The sequence below is a fragment of the Ictidomys tridecemlineatus genome, chromosome 10 (genome assembly GCF_052094955.1).
Source record: "Ictidomys tridecemlineatus isolate mIctTri1 chromosome 10, mIctTri1.hap1, whole genome shotgun sequence".
In the NCBI taxonomy this organism is placed as follows: Eukaryota; Metazoa; Chordata; class Mammalia; order Rodentia; family Sciuridae; genus Ictidomys; species Ictidomys tridecemlineatus.
The window spans coordinates 34,582,130-34,602,097 of NC_135486.1; the positions used below are offsets into that span (position 1 = coordinate 34,582,130).

Consider the following 19,968-nt stretch of genomic DNA (forward strand, 5'->3'; position numbering starts at 1 on the left):
CTAAATCTATGCAGTTACTAAGGTCTATTCCTTCTACATTTACAATCTTTTATGCACCGGACCCCTTTACTCTGTTCACATTGCTGTTCTCTAGTTTAGAGCATCATCTTTTGATTGAATGATTGCAATACCTATTCTGTTATCCATAGCAGAGGTTTTCAAACCTGACTGCATCTCAGAATTTCCTGGATAACTTTTTTTATATTCATTTATTGATATGCAGTGCTGAGAATCAAACTCAGGGCCTCACACATCCTGGGCAAGTGCCCTACCATGAACCACAACCCCAGCCCTCCTTGGATAACTTTTTGCAGCTCTAGAGTGTGGTCTCCTATTCTAGAACAATTAAATGAGAATCTGAGGAGGGGGGCCTGGGTAATAGGATGATGTAAAAGCTTCCCATCCTGTGAAGAGCCACTATTGAGGTTCAAAGTCTACAGCTTCTCCCCATTCCAATCTGCTTGGTCCAGATATGATCAGATTTAGAATTACTGGAACACACTGAGGATTGAACCCAGTGCCTCACACATGCTAGGCAAGCACTCTACTACTGAGCCACAACTGAGGATGAGACAGTTTTCTGTGTACAAAACTTTCAATGACTCCCTATCATCTATGGTGTGATCTTCCATCTGCATCATCTGGGTTGTTAGAAATTTAGTGCCTTAGGCCCCACCCCAGACTTACTCTACAAGATCCTCAGGTGACAGAGAGTCTGTTGAAGTTCAGGAAGCACTTCTTGGGCTGGGGTTGTAGCTCACTGGTAGAGTGCTTGCCTAGCACATGTGAGACACTGGGTTCCATCTCAGCACCACATATGAATAAATAAAATAAAGGTATTGTGTCCATCTACAACTACAAATATTAAAAAAAAAAAGAATAGAAGAAGTGCTTGTCTATTCACAAAAGCGCACACTTCTTGGTTTGTCCTTCAAGCCCCTCTACATCTGGCTCAACTAATGTTCTACCTTGTTTCTTGTTTCTGGTCCAGCATACATTAGCCAAATAGATCATTCACTCCATTGGGCGGCTGATATCTGTTAATTGAGCTTATGAGTTCATTTTTCACATCTCTGTGTGTGTAAGTCATGAGACCCATATAAACTGCTCCCTAAGAAACATTAGTTATTCTCTCAGAAGAAAAAATGTTCTCCATTTACTAAATTCTTACAACATTTTATTCATTTAGCAGTCTGATCTGTATCATCTTCTCTTTGTGGACTACACAATCTTGTTTTGATTCATTTTTCAGTGTCCCACTGTGTGTAGCAGAATATGTGGTATAAAATAGATGCTCAGTAAATATTGTGGAATGAGTAAATGAATGAGAATTTTAAGAATTATACCTAATAGATAAATCAGCTATTGTCATATTAAAAAAATAATTAATGCCAAGTCTATATTATTCCCCCTATTTTCAATTCTTCTATATTCTCCAAATAATACAAGGCAGAAATTATCCTCTTTAAGCCAACTTTGAGCAATGAATATGGAAATTAAGATGGAGAAGAATGTATGACACTCTCAGTACCAGCCAGAATAAGATTTTCCTCCAGATGTTTTCTCCCCTCAAAGTCCCTCATCTTTCCCCAATTCTGTTCTCTTTAAGAATCACATGTCTATCTCAACAGGAAAAAAATTAAAAACAAACAAAAAGATAAAAGAATCATCTGATAATAAACTATTATTTTAGTATGTGATAAATGAAGACGTGGGGGAGGAATTATTTGCTTTAGAAAATAGCTTAAAGTTGGATTTATTTGGTTGGTGAACTCCTCCTAAGTTTAAAATAGCATTTAATTTTTAGCATTATATCATATTCTCATTTAAGTACATTTATAAATTATAAATTAGGATACAGCTGTGTTAATCTCTAAGTCTGACTTGCACTAAGATCACATATAAGGAATAGGATGGTTTTTTTCCAAAACTCAAGAAAACTGATTCCCTTTTGATAAAGCTGGTACCTGTGTTATTTTTTCTTATATAGCCAATGAATATTTACTGAGAGCCAGTCCTGTGTTCAGAATTGAACAAAGTATTGGAAGAGACAACAGAAGTGTATTGTATATATACATAGGGGGTCATATCTGGTTGGAAAGAAGGATTTTGATTATAGGAAGCAGTCAGAGGATAAAGCAATATGCTCTTCTTAAGAAATCTTTGGTGTTATGTAGGACATAGATATGATAAAAGATCAGAAATACATATCAGAGATACAGGATCTAGAATATTTAGGAGAGTTTTTATGAAGCATGTAGGACTTAGGTTAGATTTTAAAGGCAGATTTCTGTAGAAAAAGAGAGAACAGCATTAACAGGTGAGGGGAGACAGGGATATTTGATGGTAAGTGAGTGTAGGGACTAGCGTGGGATCCAGGCAAGGTTCTTCTTACACATTCATTTAACTAATCCATTGCGTATTCCTTAAACTCCTTTATATGCCTTGGGATATAGCAGTGAATAAGCCCTTCCCTGTCCATAAGGCACTTACAATAGAATGAGGAAATGGGCATTAATCAGATAACTCCATTAGGTATATAGTTTAAAGTTGGGGTAGGTATTAAGGGAAGAAAAAGTACAGGGTGGTACGAGAACCTAGAAGAGGGGGACTTCTCCACTCCTCTGTCCATCACATTATGGTGGTTTATACCAATAACTTACCTCTGGTCTTAGCCTGGGTAAGTCTACTTAATCAACATACCCTTTTATAAACCTACTGAGTACTGTGCACTGTGCTGATTCCTTTGGAGACTAAAATAAGCTTTGGAATTCTTACCTCAAAAGAAAGAGAGTTAGATATTCTCCCCCTTACCAGGCAGGAAAAAGATAGAACACCTGTAGGATAGTGTTGTCTGATGGAACTAGAAATATTTCAAGTAGAAGACTGATAAAAGTTCCTCCCAGTGATATCTTATCGATAATTTCATGTATAAGGCATCATGAGAGATGCAAAGATGTGATCCCCAAGCTCAGGAGCTTTCTATCTGTTAATTTCCTGTTTTTAAGTGGTCAAATGTGGTCACGTGATAACAATTTCACATGGTACAGCCTAATAAAGAGTTGATACATACATATAAGTGCACTTAATATAAACAAGATGCTAAGAAGCTGGATAAGAGCGATCCAGTCAACACCCTACTTTCATACATGATTTATTCCTTAAGATAAGTCAAATAGCTGAAAGTCTAACTGCAGTTTTATGTGGAGCAGGTGGATTGTAATATTATAAGTACATATGTGAAATTCTGAATTATATTTCACCTGATAATTTTTCAGTATTTTGTACCTTATATTTTCTTCACAATTAAATCCACAACCTACCTTCTTAAACCCTTGAACATCTGAAGAGTCCCCGTGGCTGATTTCTACCCTTGTCTTATGGGTGCAGTGTTGAGACCTCTGCTTCTCAATACAAAAATAGGAAATAACTCTTTCATTTTTCCATTTTCCACTCATTTTGTGTTGAGTAACCAAGGTGCTTGCATAGTACAAGCATTGCTGCATAGAGACACTTGCTGTTGAAATCAAACAGGCATTTGGCAAGTGACACCACCAGGCCAAACTTGACACATTTTTTGGCAACAGAAAATTTGGCCTTTTATCACAGGAAAGGTATTTTAGGTATGTCTGATTTGGTTAACATATAAGCGTAGCTGCTGTAACAGACACTGAGTAATAACTTACACATGATAGAGGTTTCCTTTCTCTGCATGTAATAGTTTGAGTGTTAGCTATCCAGAACTGTTTCAGGCTCCTTTTCCATCTCCAGAGAGCTGTCCTTGTCTGTATGACTCAAGATGGCTCACTGCCACTAGGTCCCCATTCAAGCCAGCTGGAAAAGCAACAGGGCAAAGGGCAAATATGTCTTTATTCTTTAAAGATGCAGTCTGGAAGTGGCACATACATGCCTTCAGCTCACACCCTGCCAGCCAGACTTGGTCACGTGGTTATGCTGAATTGCAAGGGAGGCTGGGAAATGTAGTTATTGCTCTGAGTGATTAGAAAGCAGAGTTTTCTATTAATATATAAAAGTAGGGGAAACATATTGGAGAACAGTTAGCAGTATCTGCCACAATATTCATCTGTGATCTGTGAAAGGGCAGGTGCACAAAAGAACATGGCCACCCAGCCATATAAAGGGCTTTGTTCTGGTTGGAGGACTAGGGAGAACTTCATGAAGGTGAAGTTCAATGTATAAGAAATGGAAAAATGAAAGTGCCAATACTAGGTCTTGATCTTATAAGTTCCCTATAATTGAGACAATGCAGAAGTTGTAAAAGGAGGATGAAGAAATGAGAAAGAAGCATTTTAGACAGAAAGGTATTAGTAAAGGCCCAGAGGTGTAAAAAACTCAAGGCAGGTGGACAATTTACCTGCTTTGTTGAAGAACAAGAATCATCAACATGATAGTGAAATCAACCTGGAAAAGTTGGTAGGACCCTGGAGATTTCAGAGGTTTATGAATACCATGTGATGGGGTTTGGGCTTTATTCTGTCAGCATAGGGGAGCCATTGATAATTTTTGAGCAAGGCGCATAATGATGGATGTGCTTTAGAAAGGTTACTATGGCAACAATGCATACGCTCAATTGCAGTGGAGAGAGTGGAGGAGGAAGACCTGTTATTAAGGTATGGCTGCCCAGTGGTGAGGTTAATGTGGACCGAAACTCAAGTCATGTCCTTGGAAATAGAAAAAATGGAGCCAAATGTGAGGGCAGTAATCAACTGAAGTCCAAGAAGCTGGGCCAGAGAAAGGACTCTTGGTTTCCTGGATCTCTGGAGTGGCAATTGTACTGTATTTTCATTCAGCCATTAAACTGTAGCCTTGATTTTGCTGACTCTAGGACTGGTCCCAGAATAGTTCATTCTCTGCCCAGAGCATCTCAGCGGGCACTCATCACCTCCCCCGGAGCTGTAGCAGCTGTTGGCCCAGCAATGCCATGAATTTGTCTCTCTGTGCTGCCAGGAGAGCAGCTGCCAGCAGCAGCTCTGGACAGACACGTCTCAGGGCCATGGAAACTATTCCACTTGGGATGGGACAGGTTTACCAGGGCTGAATGCAGTCCACATGGACTCATACCACCCTTTTCCAGGCCAGTTTCTCACCCTGCTTCCATTGCAGCCTCTCATCCGGGGTTAGGTTGGGCATTCTGTTGCAGTTTTAAGTGACTGCATTGAGGGACAAATGTTGCGGAACTGCTTTTTTTCATCTTCTCTTGAAACCTTCTCTTCCCCTGGAAACCATTATCCTGTCGCTCTTTTGGCTTTGCTGCTTCTTCTGCTTTGCTTCTGCTCACCTTTTGTCCTCTCCCACACTGTGCTCAGTGCAGACAGCCTCATTAAAGCCCACACAGCTTCGACTCCACGGCAAAGCCTGACCCAATGGTCCCATCCTTCTCTTTCTCTCCCAGAGAAACAGTGAGAGATGCTGCACACAGAACTGTACCAATTATTCAATTCTGCCTTCTTCTGTTTTAAGATAGGTAACATGGCTTCCCCATCCTTGAGACTCTGTTAATGTCTGAAATTCTGTCAGCCTGTTTGATTAAGAGCAAAGATAAAATATTATGTGAGGGTAGGAAGCCTTTCTAGGGAAAATGTTCTTGCAATTTCTTTGGCTCCTTGAAGAGCATAAATGTATTCCTATTTGTTGCTGAGCCTTTGATTATCTCTTTTAAGTGGAATCTGTGTTAATATTACCCAGCAGGATTCTAATTGATAATGCACTGGTTGCTTTTTTTTTTTCTTTTTTACATAGACTTGCTGTAAATTACCTTTCAGACAGCTCACTTGGTTTTGATCTCTTACTTTTAATAGCTCATTTCTTTGTTTTATTTTGAGGTAGCTTTTTTTTTTCTATTGCATTTTTAGAGAAATACTTTTATGTTGCTCTCCTGCTGTGTTCCTTGCAGAGGTCTCATGCTATTTGATAACCCACTGTCAACATCTTTTCTTTCTCCTGCTTTTCCTTCTCCTCAACAAATATTTGTTGAACATTTTAAAGGTATTATTCTATATTCTTATAGGAGGGAGTCACAGAAGTAAAAATAGTGGTTCTTTCCCATTCAGATTTGTTACTAAATCAGGAAGAAATCTTATCTGAATGCAAGAACACAAATCTTCAGTGTAAGGCCATATGTGGTAGCATCAAGTACGTGCTACCGAAGAAAGGATGCATAGTTGCTGTGATCAGGAAACTTCAGCTAGGATATGGGATTTGATCCAGGCTCAGAAGAAGACAGATAGGATCTCTTTTTTCCCTCACATGTTTTTATGGGTGCACTATTGTTGTACATAATGGTGGGATTTGTTGTTAAGTATTCATGCATGCGCACAATATTACAATATAATTTGGTCAGTTTCATTCCCCAGTATTTCCCATGGCAAAGCTTGACCTGTGATCCCATCTCTCTCTTTTTGTCCCAGAGAAACAGTGAGAAACAGTGTCCTCCCTCCCCTTCATCCCTTCTATTCCTCAGATCTCCCTTCAGTTTTCATGAGAACAGGATCTTGATAGATGGAGAGAAAGGCAGGGGAAGTTGTTCTGGACACAAGGGGCACAGCTGGAGGAAAATTCACAGCTCTTTGGGGTATTAGGACTACACTGATTTGGCTGGGGTACAAGTGGATATGGAGGAATTGGGCAAAGGGAGGCACATCATGCAAAGCCCTGGCTCTTGACTGAGAGATCTGGTCCTATGCCGTGGACACCGGAAAGCATTGAAACTTTGAATAACTTATTGTCCAGGCTTAGGTATGAACTCTACTTAAGGAAGATTAACCTGGTGATAGTTTGCTAAGTGACAAGAAATTTGAGACAGGAAAACCAGTTATAGCAGTAGATAATAAGGATCTAAATTAGGGTAGGATGGTAGGAATGGAAAGAATAGGAATTTATCCTTCCATCCTCTTAGTGAATATGTATTATGCTCTGACCCTGTGCCAGACACATGCCAGGCAAGACAGATACTGCTCTCTGCACTCCTGGAGCTTACAGTCTAGAGACAGATGGACAGCACCTGGTGTAGGAAGCACCTCCAGGAATTGCTGACTGATGGGATTCAGATTTCAGTGAGCTTAGAAACACAAAAGAAAGAGATCCAGGGAATTTCTTTTTAGATTTTAGTGCCTGGTAAATTAATGGTACCTTAACAGAAATATAGAAGTGAGAAGAAGGAATCTGTTTTGAAGGACTAGGATATGAGAAATTTGGTTTTTGGAAGTTAAGTTTTAAAATGCATGGAGGATATTGAAGCCAGTGTTTTTTAGTAATTGACAGAAAATGAACAGCTATATGTAGGGCTTAAAGAGAGGTCAGGATTGTTGGAAGAGATTTGAGTATGTTTTAAAGAGGTGATATTTAAGACTGAAAATGTTTGTAATTTCCAACAGTGAAGAAACTCAGAAAGAAAAAAAGGGAGATTTCCTTTGTATTGTCAGTTGTATTCAGATTTCAGAGAGTAGAGAGGAATTCAAAAACATATATATTTATAGTGATTTATTCAGCACACATTTTTGGGACCTAATTATGTACTAGATATCAGTCTAGGTTCTGGTAATAGAAAGAACAAGATAATGTCCTATTCTCATCAATTTTAAATTAACAGTATATTAAGGGGGTATACAATGAAAAATAAATCTGCTTAATTATTTGTTCATGAGTTGTGTTATTGTTGGGATTTGGGGGAGCAGGACTTAGCTATCTGAAGAATCTGGTAGACATTCAACCTGCAATACTCCTTTCAGTGGGAGGTTAGCCATAATTAATTAAAGAGAAATTATTGTAGAGTCTATGTTCTTGGCCTTAGGCCCAGTATTTGAACTTGCACAGTATCAGCATTTATGACACCTACTGCTGATGGATTCCTTCTCTGGAGTTGAGTTCAGAGTTGTTCACCAGTCTCACGGGATAGCTCTGGGTTGAAAAGCACAGAGTCAATTGGCCATGGAGAATGTTATAGCTGTGGTTGCAAATCAGAACAGGGTGGAAGACCAGAAAGTTCCTCTTTTTGAGTATGGGATGACCTTAAGAGGAGAAGTAAGAAGAAGCATGAAATTACCAGAAAGGAGAACCCCTGACTTGCTGGGTCCAGTGTGTCATTCATTCATTTTGGACATATTTGGAAGCTGTTTGTTCCCTCTGGGAGAGTTTTACCCAGATGTAGCATCTGGAATTGAGCAAGGTTTGGCCTCCCTTCCCCGTGGCTCAACCTATTCTTATTGAGAAACTAACCAACGGTCCCTTGGTGTGTTTTTCACTGGCCCAGGCTGCATAGAACCTTTGGTGGTGGTTGGGTCTTTTTTAAAGAGTTGGGAGGGCTCCTCACATATGGGTAAAAAGTCAGAGGAAAGACACACAAGAAAACAGTTTGTGGATCAGCAGTACAGGGAGGTAGATAGTCTTTAGAACAAAGAAAAATCCAGTTGAAAGCTCCTTGGGAAAGTCATGACTTAGTAGAAAGAGCTTAGAGTTTTGAGCCAGACACACTTGAGTCTGAAACCTGTCTCTTCCACTCATAGCTGTGTGACCTTGAGTGTGTTGCCTTAAGCCTCTGTTTTCTCATCTATGAAATATGGATAGTAATACTTACCTTGAAATGTCATTCTAAGAATTAGATATCATGTATGTAAAGCATCAGTCTGATCCCTATAACTTAATAGACACTGAATAAAAGGTAGCTGATATATCAACACTGTGAGCTGGGCTTGGTGATTCATGCCTGTAATCCCAGAGGCCTTATGCCAGTAGCCTCATCTCATCATTATAGGTTAGGGAATGATAGAAGGCCAGGAAGAAGCAAAACATGCTTTTATGAGCAATTGGGAGGATGTTAGGAACTCATGAGGCTTTCTGTGTCTCCTAAGATCTGACAGTGGAATGTTAGGAGGCTGAGGCAGGAGGATCGTAAGTTCTAGGCTAGCCTCAGCAACTTAGCAACTTAGTGAGACCCTTTTTGAAAATAAAAAAATAAAAAGGGATGGGAATATGGTTCAGTGGTTAAACACCCCTAGTTTCAATCCCTGGTATTGAAAAAAAAATCAACATTGAAAGGAGTAGCATGATAGTTAAGGTCACAGTTTCTGGAACCAGATTTATTAGGTTCACAATCCTATATTTCAATACTTACTATGTTACTGCAGATGAAGATTCCTTATCACCTCAGTTTCTTCATTTGCAAATTGATGATAATAATAGAACCTGCCTCATGGGGTTTTATGCTGATTAAGTGTATTAATGTATGTGAAAACCTTAGGACAGAACTTGGCACTTGGTAAATGTACATAGTAGCAATACTTACTCTCATCCCCAGGAGTGGAGAATGAGCATAGCTAAGGTAGGTAAAACATTAGATTCATTGGTTATTTTCTGTTCAGAGTTAACCTTTCCTAAGCCTGGCTAGGTAATATGTCCATCTCCATTTTCCTTAGAGACCCCTGTGGGCCCACTGGAATGACAAACTCATCCACTCTCCTGAATTTTATGGTATGGCTCCCTTGGACAGGACATACTCAATTTTGTGACTCTAAATAATTATATGGCCAGTCCCTATCAAAAACTCAGCAGTTGTATGTTTTGTCTTTCAGGGTATCATATAGTTCAACTCTGGTATGTTATTTTTAATTTAGCCTCATTATTATCAAAAGGGGGAAATTTGTCATACAGCCATCCTCTGGTTTCCTTGTCCTCTTGGAATCAATAGTTAGCCCTCTTGCCAAATTAGTGGTGTTTATATAAAGATATAGTACAACTCAGTCAAAGAAGGCCAGTCCTGTTGAGCCTCCTGTAATGTCTGCCATTGAGATCAGCAGGCCACTGTAGTATAAGCCTCACCCATGGGCACAACAGAATGTGATATACTGGGTTGTTGGTTTCATGAGGCCAAACAAAAGCTCCCAAGCTTCTGCATAAGAGGCCTTATCTCATCATTTTAGGTTAGGGAATGTTGAAGGAAGGGCAGAAGCAAAACATGCTTTTATGAGCAATTGGGAGGATGTTGGGGACTCCTGAGGCTTCCTGTGTCTCCTAGGATCTGACAGTGGAATGTCAGCAGGCTTTCAGCTCCATGCTGTAAAGATAGTGTTGAGCATGTCCCTTGTGCCTGGGTGTGGGGAGTGTATAGTATTCATTTTCTCTGCTCCTGTGAGCCCCATAATAATTCTATGACAGACACCGGAAGCAATGTGTGGCTGGTTCTCAGAGTCTTTAGTTCTCAGGAATTTGTGGCCAATTAAATGAATTGTCTTTGATCTAGTTCCTTTTTTAGAGGCCAAAGCATGTCATCTTATTGGGAGCTGACTGTTTTGAGTGGGAGGGTTTAGAAGATAAGAGGAGAATACTGTCTCTTCTGTACAGACTTTTGTCATTGAAATGGGAAAAATCAGGCAGGCTGAGAGAGAATAATAAGAATACAGGCGCACATGAATCTAAAAATAGGACCCCATTTAAAGGAGGTTCCAGTAGTCCCTGGGAAGGCAGGGAAGGTGGAGTCCTCAGGAAGAACTCATGCTTGGCTCAATCAGGAAAAGGTAAAAGATAGCATGGTTGATATTCTCAATTAGATTTGGTCCCCTGTTAATTGAAGTAAAGATTTAATATCTAATTCTTACACTGCACCAAAGTATCACGCTGTGAGGAGAAACGGAGTCATATGGGAAGGGCTCAGTGTTAATGAAGGATTTAGGGAGAATGAGAAAAAGTAAGGTTTGGATTTTTCAGGATCATTTTTTTTTTTTTTCTGCTAGCTCCTGCTTCTACCTCCCTCCTGTCATTGCTCCTGAGGTTTTCAATTCAGTGAGGATGAATCAGCCCCAGATCTGCTTCTTAACATATTTTGGGTGCAGCTGGTGAAAGAACCCGGATTAGAAAATGAATCGAACAAACTAGGATTATCATCGAGGATGCTGAGCTGTGTTTGCCAATTTCTGCTTAAGCAGTGGAGACAGGGCATCCTTGCATGAAATTCAGACATCTCTCTGGCAGCCTTGAGCTGAAGTCGAGGTTGCAGAGCAAGTCTGGCAACTCTCAGTCTGAACCCTCGTAAACAACAGCTGTTCAGAACGAAGTTCTGGGGCTGAGGGTAGGGGTTTCTGTTGATGTTTGAAATTCTTTGAATTTATAGGCAGCATCTAGAGGATTTAGCAAAAGGAGGAAGTTGTACAGGATTGGGGCAGTGTACAGGTGGAAATGATGCCTCTCGAAGACTTCCTTGGAAACAAAGCACAGGCTATAGAGTGGACTCTGAATGGAAAGCGAAGGGACCCCAGGGAGATAGGCACAGTAAAGACATGCCAAGCTTCTAAGGTGTATTGACTTCCTGGACTCCTTCCCTCCTGCTCCGCCTTTTGTACATGTTCTGAATCAGACAGCCTTTTCCTTGTTTGGTAATGTGTGGAAATATGAGCCTTCCTGATCACAGAGTCCCAAACACATATGCATGCAGGTGCGTAACATGGTCTCTTTTATCAGCACCTCCCAAAGAAGTCCAGAATCTTATGATATTCTGATTATGAGATATTGTTACGGGCTTTGTGTTGGATTTTAAGCCTTGTGTTTACTAAATGTCAATTATGCCATTACTTCATTAATTGGAGGTAGCTCAGTATAGTATAGCTAATAAAAATTTCCTAAAAGTGCTATCCCTTTTTCCTCTCTCCCTTCTATTTTTTTAAATTAACAATTTTTAAGTGATGCTGGGCCTCAGACCCATAGATTTGTGCATACTAAGCAGGTGCTCAACCATTGAGCCACACCGCCATCCTGAATACTGCCTCTTCTTTATCTCCATCCCCAGACTCTAAGCCATATATTGAGTTTCCAGCCAGATGATGAGCGTTTAGGAAATGTACACTTTGCAACATAGTTAGGGAAGCCATAATGAAAAATAACCTATGTAATATATCTTTAGTAGGCTTCCTTGGTACCAAATTAAAGAAAACTTTGTGATTGTTGCCTTTAATCAAATGAGGGGTGGGGGATAATTAATCAGGTCTGAGCAAATTTTCATTCCACTCAGATTAGCCAGAAACAACTGGTTCGAACATCTCTGATAAAATAATTTATTGTTTTGGAGGCTAAGAACATCCTTATATTATTACTCCTTTGGAAAACAAATCTACTCCTAGTCATTTTGCCCATTAGTGTGGAAAGTTAGTGAACACCAATCCTGACGTGTGAGATCATTCAGCAAACTTTCCCCCCCCCCCCCATGCTGGGGATTGAACCCAGGGCCTTACACATGCGAGACAAGTTTTCTATCACTGAGTTAAATCCCCAGCCCTCAGCAAACATTTATTGAACATCTATTCTTTGCTATAGGTGTGCTAGGAATTAAATATACGCTGAAGAAGAAGCCATAATTCTAGTTCATGAAGATTGCTGTTTAAAGTAAAATAGTTTCAGTTTGTGCCTATATGTGTGTGTGTTCTGATAATCCATAGAGTTCAAGGTCAAAGAACCAGAGTTGTTGAATGAAGCTTGTAGTCACTTGAAGTACATGAGATTTAGTAGTAAATACTGAGCTTCATTCTCATCTTCAACTATGACCAACAGGTTCTGCTCAGGTTCTGGGGTCATAGAGAGGACCAAGCCCTGCCCTCAGGAAGCTCCTGGTGTCATGTGGAAAACAGAGGTTTAAATAAAAAACAACATAAAGTAGCATATACTTATTGTTAAAGAGAAATGGGAGAAATGACTTCCTTTTCCTCTGGAAGAGAATCTTTCAAATAAAAATTTGCTTTAAATTTTAGCACAATTGTAGACTTCCAGAAAAATTTCAATAGTACAAAGAATTTTCATATGCCATTTTACAAATTGCCCCCAAGTGTTAACATATCACTGCATTTGCTTTATACTTTTCTCTATATATACGACCCACAGACGTATTTTGTTTTTCTGCAACACTTGTAAGTTGCAGACATGATTGCCCTTATATCCGTACATATGTATGTATTTACCAAAAATAAGGATATTTTCTTATAAAGTCACGGTTCTGTTATCAAAATAAGGACATGAAGATTGGCACAATAATATTGTCTAATTCATAGACATACATATTTTTCCAGTTGTTTCAAAAGCATCTTTTGAGGCAAAGGAAGATTCAAGATTATGCAATTCATTCAGTTGTCTTTAGGTTCCTTTAATGTGCAGTGATTTTCAAATCTTCCTTTGCATTTCATGACTCTGACATTTTTTGGAGCACTCAGCCCAATTATTTTATGTGTCCCTAAATTTGATATTTCTATTAATTATTGCTATTACCTTATGATAAGATTCAGGTTGTAGACGTCTGGCAGGAAGCCATGGGGGTCATTTCTTAGGCTTGTAAGTGCAGCCTAGTAGAACTCATTGCTGATGATTTGTCCTATTACTGGTGATGTTAACTTTGACCATTTGGCTAAAAGTGGGATCTACCAGGTTGCTTCACTGAAAAGTCAATTCTGTTCTGTGCTTTGTAAATTAAGCGTATATTGTGGAGAGATACTTTGAGACCATGTGTGAATATCAGGTACTGTAAAGCCCTTCACTTCCCTCGTTTTAGCATCCATTGATAATCCTTATTTAAGTCAAGTATTATTACAGTGGTTACCAAATAGTCATTTTTCCAGTTATCATCATTCCTTCTACATTTATCAGTTGGAATTTTATAGTAAAAAAGAGATTTCCCATCACCCCCATTTTGGGAGGGGGGGTCTGGTTGGTTGTTTCTATCAATGTGAACTTGTGAATTTTATTTTATTCAACAGGCTGTAATCCTTTACCATCTTTATTTACTTTAATATTCATATGGTTCCAGATTTGCCCACTGGAGTCCCATCAAGATGGCCCCCAAGTCCTTTTGACATGAGTCATGTCATTTCTTTGAGTACTTCCTTAATTTCTAGCACAAGATGTTCCAAGTTCATCTTGTACTTTTCTTGCTTTGGCTCTAGAGTCAGTCTTTTTTTCAGAGAGCCTTGTTGCTTTTGTGTGGTAGGGTATTTAGAAACTATGGGTGCTGAGTGTGTTATTTGTTACTGGGCTACTATTACTTTTAGTCCCTCTCAGTAGACAGGTAGTAGGTAGATGTATGCATACCCCTGCCCCATGTACTTCTATGCCCACATCTCTTTCTATCTTTATATATGTGCTTCTCAACTTAGATGGAATTCCACCCTGATAAACTCATGGTAAACTGAAAATAAGTCAAAACTACATTTAGTGCATCCAACTTACTGAATATCATCACTTAGCAACTGAGTACACTGTGGAGTATCTGTTGTTTGTACTCCTGATCTCTCATGGCTGACATCTCTGCTGCTGTCCAGAATCACCACAGAGAATTACATTACATGTAGCCAGCCTGCAAAAAGATCAAAATTCAGAATTTAAAGTATAGTTTCTACTGAATGTATATTGCTCTCATACCACTGTGAAGTCAAAAAAATCCCAATAAGTTGAACCATCATTAATTCAGATACTGTATTTATAAATATTAAAACCTGTGAATTCACAAAATATCTTTGATTTCACTCAAATGCCATGTTACATTTAATTTTCTTCCCTTTCCATGTTTGTAACTGTTTTCTGAACAGTGAGGAAAAAGTCTCCTCTTATGCATAAAATTTTCAATTAGTTGCTTAGTCTCAGACTGTATAGAGTATAGTTTCAAACTTGCTAACCTATGCCTCTGGAAAAAACTTATATATTTTAATACTGGTTTATAGTAATTTTTGTTTTCAACCTTGAGGGTGAAAACAGTGTTCAAAAGTTAGTTCATAAGGTCTTTCTAAAGCCCAGAAGTTCAGTTTGGCTTGCTTGTTCTTTCTTTCTAGCTATCCATCCATCCACCCATCCATCCATCCATCCTGGGAATCAAATCCAGGAATGTTCTACCTCTGAGTTAAATCCCCTGTTCTTTTAATTTTATTTCAAAACTGGGTCTTGCTAAGTTGCTCAGGGTTTGCTTGAATTTGAGATCCTCCTGCCTGAGCCTCTCCAATCACTGGGATTCCAAGGTGTATGTACTGTATGCCTGGCTGCTATAATATTTGTTTGAAATACAATTTGGTTTATTTATTTGTATTTATTTATTTTTTTCCTTCCAGAACTAGCTTTTGCCTAATCCATTCTGTTGACTAGAGATTGGCCTCAGGAGAAGTGAGGGACCTGCTTATCCACAAATTAAATCAGGGCATTAACAGAAGTCAGTGCTGGGATCATAGGCCAGATGAGGAATGTGCTCTGCAGACCTCCTGTAGACATTTCCCCTTGTTCCTGGGTCAACCCTAACTCTGGGCAAACCATGCTGCAAGTGAGAACCCTTGCCCATTTCTACCAAGTTGTCTACTCTCTCACATTCTCCCTCCCATTCTGGTGATCACTCCTTTGCATTTAGGGAACCCAGGATCCAGCTGTCATGTCAGCCCTGGGCTATGATTGGGCAGACTGTTTCTACTTTTGTAACATGCTGACTTAAGACCTTTGGAGATCTTGGTCTGGTCCCTCGGGGTGAAGTCCTAGGGCATTGTTCACGGACATCCAACCTTGCAGAATGTTAGACCTGTTACTAGACTGTTTGCTGTCTCCCTGTTCTAATACCCTGCTATTTCATTGGTTGACTTTATTTACTCAGATGCTTTGACCCTTCTAAAACTCCTTTATATCAATTCTGACCTGGCCATCTTCTCCTTTTGTCTGGGAATGGCTTCCAGATTCCCCACGTATCCTTCATACTCCATCTCCCACACACTCATTTTATTTCTCTTTCCTCTAGACACATATAACCTGGTCAGTGCTGCTGATTCCAGATGTTCTGAATCTTGCCTACAGCTTAAGTTAAAAAACAGATGGACCCAAAGCTTCCTAGATGCTGTGCCAATTTCCATTGCATGAAAACAAATTACTGAAAAGCATCAGGAAATTTTAGAATAGTTTTGGGGTTTGAGTCTGTGTCTTCCCCCTTCATTCTTCTATCCACCCCATCCCCTTCTCCATATACCTTATCCCTTTATATCACTTCTTTTTATGCCTCCCTTAGCAAAGGCTGGTTTCTAAAACTTTTACCCCCATTTAACTCTATGTGTTGATAGGTTTAACCAATGAGGTGGTAGTCTGCTGTCATATATGCCTAATTGAAATAAATTTTTAAAAAGAATAATTTAGAGGAAGTTACATCTGAACTGGATTTCCAAAAACAGAGTTATATTAGCAAAAAAGAGTTATATTAGCAAAGACTCAAGGGCAGTATTTGAGAAAGAGGGAAAGGTACGTATGCAAAGAAATGGATTCAAACAGCATTTTGGCATAGAATTGAAAGTAGTTTGTGTTGATATGAGAAAAAAGGAGAATGAGAAAAATATCAAGGGTAGAAAGATGAGCAGGTGCAGATCATGAGAATCCTTCCTGCAGTACAGACAAACCTGGACTTAAATGTATTACACATGTAAAAGCATAGAAAAGTTCCACACAGTAATGTAGGAAAGAGAATTGGAGAACAGTAAGTTTGGATACAGGGAAACCATTTAAAATGTTACAGCCATGTTGTCATATTGTTGAATATTACAAAGGCAGAAACCTCTTTACCAAGGAATTTAAGGATTTTTCATATTGACATGCATACAAGCAGAACATAATTTTCAAAATCGTACTTTATATTTTAGGTTGTACTGGAAAAAATTGAAATACAATAAATATTGATCAGTGGGGGAAGAAAATCAAGCTGGAGTTGTTGATATCTTTCTAATTGTGTCTGCCCTGTGTGAATCCTCCACAGAGAACTAAGGGATTTATATCCTTTTTGGTCATATAGAGAAGGTGGGACTTGGCTTCTGTGTCATGGGGCAAAGAAGTCACCCACTTGGGAATAAAGTTGATGGTCCTCTATTGGTTTTACTGATCAGAATACAAAAAAAAAAAAAAAAACAGTGCCATTCCCACTACCTATCCTTGTAGGGAGCATGTAGAGATTCCCCATAGGCAAGGAGTGTGTTCCTTGGGAAGCAGCAACATTGCCGCATACACATTAATTTCAAAATTCCCATTCTTGGAATTTACCAAGGGTTTTCTCCGGATGTTCTGAAGAACACTGTTGAACTCAGCATTTATGGTCACCCTAAATATGAGAGGAAGAGAACCAACATGGGGGGGCCACTTACCTTAAAGGTGCATAACAAGGATATTAATGATCATTTATAACCATCAGGAGGAAGATATTGGCATAGGCTAGTAATTATTGAGTGCCCACTATAACCAGAGTACTAGACACTGTAGGAACTGTCTTCCAGAGAAGTCCCCAGGGGATGGGCTTCCAGAAGTTTATGGATCCCTTGATTTACATGTAAATTGTGACGTTTATGTATGTACATTTTCCTCCCTTTCTCCTTTCCTTCTTTCTTTGGAAGAAAATACTTGGAAGAAAATCCTCCGATTCTCAAAAGGGTCTGGAGTGTGTAATTATCTCTTAGAATGTAGGACCATTTTTGATTGTGAATGTGTAGGCTAGAATGCACACATACACAAGCATTTGCATTATTAAATAAATAACTTTTACAAAACAGTACTTATTTTCACTCTTCGTGATATACTCTGATATTTCTACTTCATTCTTTTGTTCTGTTCCACTTTTATATTTAATTTTTTGAGAAATGCTAGTTGTCAATTGATTTTCTAAATATATTTTTTACTTGTAGGTGGACAGAATACCTTCATTTCATTTTTATGTGGTGCCCTCCGCATGCCAGGCAAGCACTGTACCACTGAGCCACAACCTCAGCCAGTAAATTGATTAAAAAAAAAAAAAAAACTCCATTATTGAGTTGTATCCTACAATTTGAACAACATCATTTTAAGAGCATCAGTTTTTAAATTTGGAGCATATATAAAACTACCTGGGCTGCTTCTTTAAAAGGCAGATTTCTGGACATTGCTCTAGTGAATTATAATCTCTGTTAAGGAGCATGAGAATCAACATTTAAACAAACACTCCAGTCATTCTGATGCAGTGTGATTTGGGGTCCTGAAGACTCATACTTTGAGAAACCGCTGTCTTTTGAGCTTAGGAGCCTGGCTATTTAAGGCTTCTATCTCATACTTGCCTCAAGGTGGTAAGTGGTTTTGGGGATCATCCAAATCCAGGCCAGGAATCCTCTCATTACAGGCTCATCCATGCCGACTCCCGGATCTTAATATTTCTTTTTTATTTGTTTATTTTATATTTATTTGTTCTTTTTAGTTATACATGACATTAAGTATATTTTGACATTTGTACAAACATGGAATTATCATTCTACTTCATATTTTTTGATAGTTCTCTTTTAAATGTCTGTCGTGGCTCTTATTAAGGCAAATAAGGGGTTAACTGAGGCCGCAGAATAGAGAATGAAGGGTCATTTTACAGAGTGGCTGGGGTGTGGCACAGCCCTCTAGTAGGTGCCCAAAGCCAGTCCCAAATTAGAATAGGGTAGGATTCAAAACTGCTTTTCCTCTGCACTTGCCTTTCATGTGTAACCGCATGCAGTGTGTCAACATGCTTTCCGGCGCCGTTAGGCACCAGCGATTTTGCTCCCTCTGAGTTCATGGACCCTTGGTATTCCTGTTATGTGTTGTCTTAGAATAGCTGTGTGCTCTGGGGCTCTGAGCACCTTCCGTTAACTCCTGCAGCACCAGGCCTTTGTAGATGCTGAGGGGTTTCTGGTTGAAATATAACAACCACCACAATGAAATAAGAAAACATTTGCTAGTCAGGAGACCTGGGTGCTTGCTTTGCTCCACACTATCTATGTGACCTCAGGTTCCCCGAGTCTTAGTCTCCTCACTTAGAAAATGATAGGTTTGGTCTAGACTCTGAACCATTTTGAAAGTCTCTGCTAGCTCTGAAATTCCATGATTCTATTTTTTATACCCTCTGGCTTTGCAGTTTAAAATTCTTTCATGTCTCAATTAGGTTAGGCACAGCAGATTTACTGAGCTTGGGAATTTCCAGAGAATCAGGTGATAAATTAAGAGAAGCAAAATATATTCCTATTTAGTGCACTGAAGAAGTAGGAAATTTATAAAACAAGTTCATTGTCAATTGAGTAATTTTGGGAATTTTGGGGTGTGTTTGTAAAGACTCTAGCTACTTTGTTTTGTGGGTATAAATTCGTTGTGTGGGCTGTTGGGTAATAGTATTAGTTGTTACAATAATTAGAAATGATGATGATATTGATTTTTAGTTGGAGAACACTTCCTGTCTATAAAGTTTTTTTGTGGATGTCACCTTGTTTGACTTGATCCTCACTGATCAGATGAGTCAGGCAGGTCAGGTCTGCTGTCCCCATTTATATTTTTAAACAGATAAGGGAAATTTGAGACCCAGAATACATTTGCTACTTATCCAAAATTACTTGGCTAGTAAATAGCAGAACTGAATCTGGGTCTTAAGTATAGGTTAAGGTGCTTTAGCGCCTGCTGTAATGGGGTTCATTGTTCATCTAGATTCCTTAAGGACCTGAACTCAATAATTTGACCCACTAACCTGAAATTGAGTAGGGCATCTCTTACATCACCCAACCCTTTAAATTTTGCCAATAAAATATCAACCTGGTTAATAATATGCTGTAGTTCACAAGCCAATGGGCATATAAATTTGGTCACTCAACAACCACCCAGAGAGTGAGCACAAGGTTCGTGCTGGAGCAGTTGATTAGGTAAGGTAGATGGAGACTGAAGATAAGAACTATTAATTAAGTGAATCGTAGTCTTACTGTGCTCAACACTTATAGGATTTCTGTGTGGCTCTGGCATCTGGTTATTAGTCAATCTGATTCTTGGTTATAGGTGTTTATTGAACATTCCAAAATATACCCTATCCTCAAGAGACTTCCTTCCAATAAAGGCAAGATAAATATTAAAATAACACATGAGAAGTGGTAATGATGCACACAGCTCATCTGATGACTATGGAGGTTTTATTCTGTTTAGCTCTGTAGTTATACAGGAGCTATCTTT

General features: G+C 39.1%; 1 protein-coding gene across 6 annotated transcripts in view; it reads left to right on the top strand.

Annotated features, from left to right (window-relative positions):
• Window positions 1–19,968, top strand: part of Srgap2 (SLIT-ROBO Rho GTPase activating protein 2) — a 242,166-nt gene that overhangs the window by 93,992 nt on the left and 128,206 nt on the right. The gene's annotated exons all lie outside the window — the stretch shown is intronic.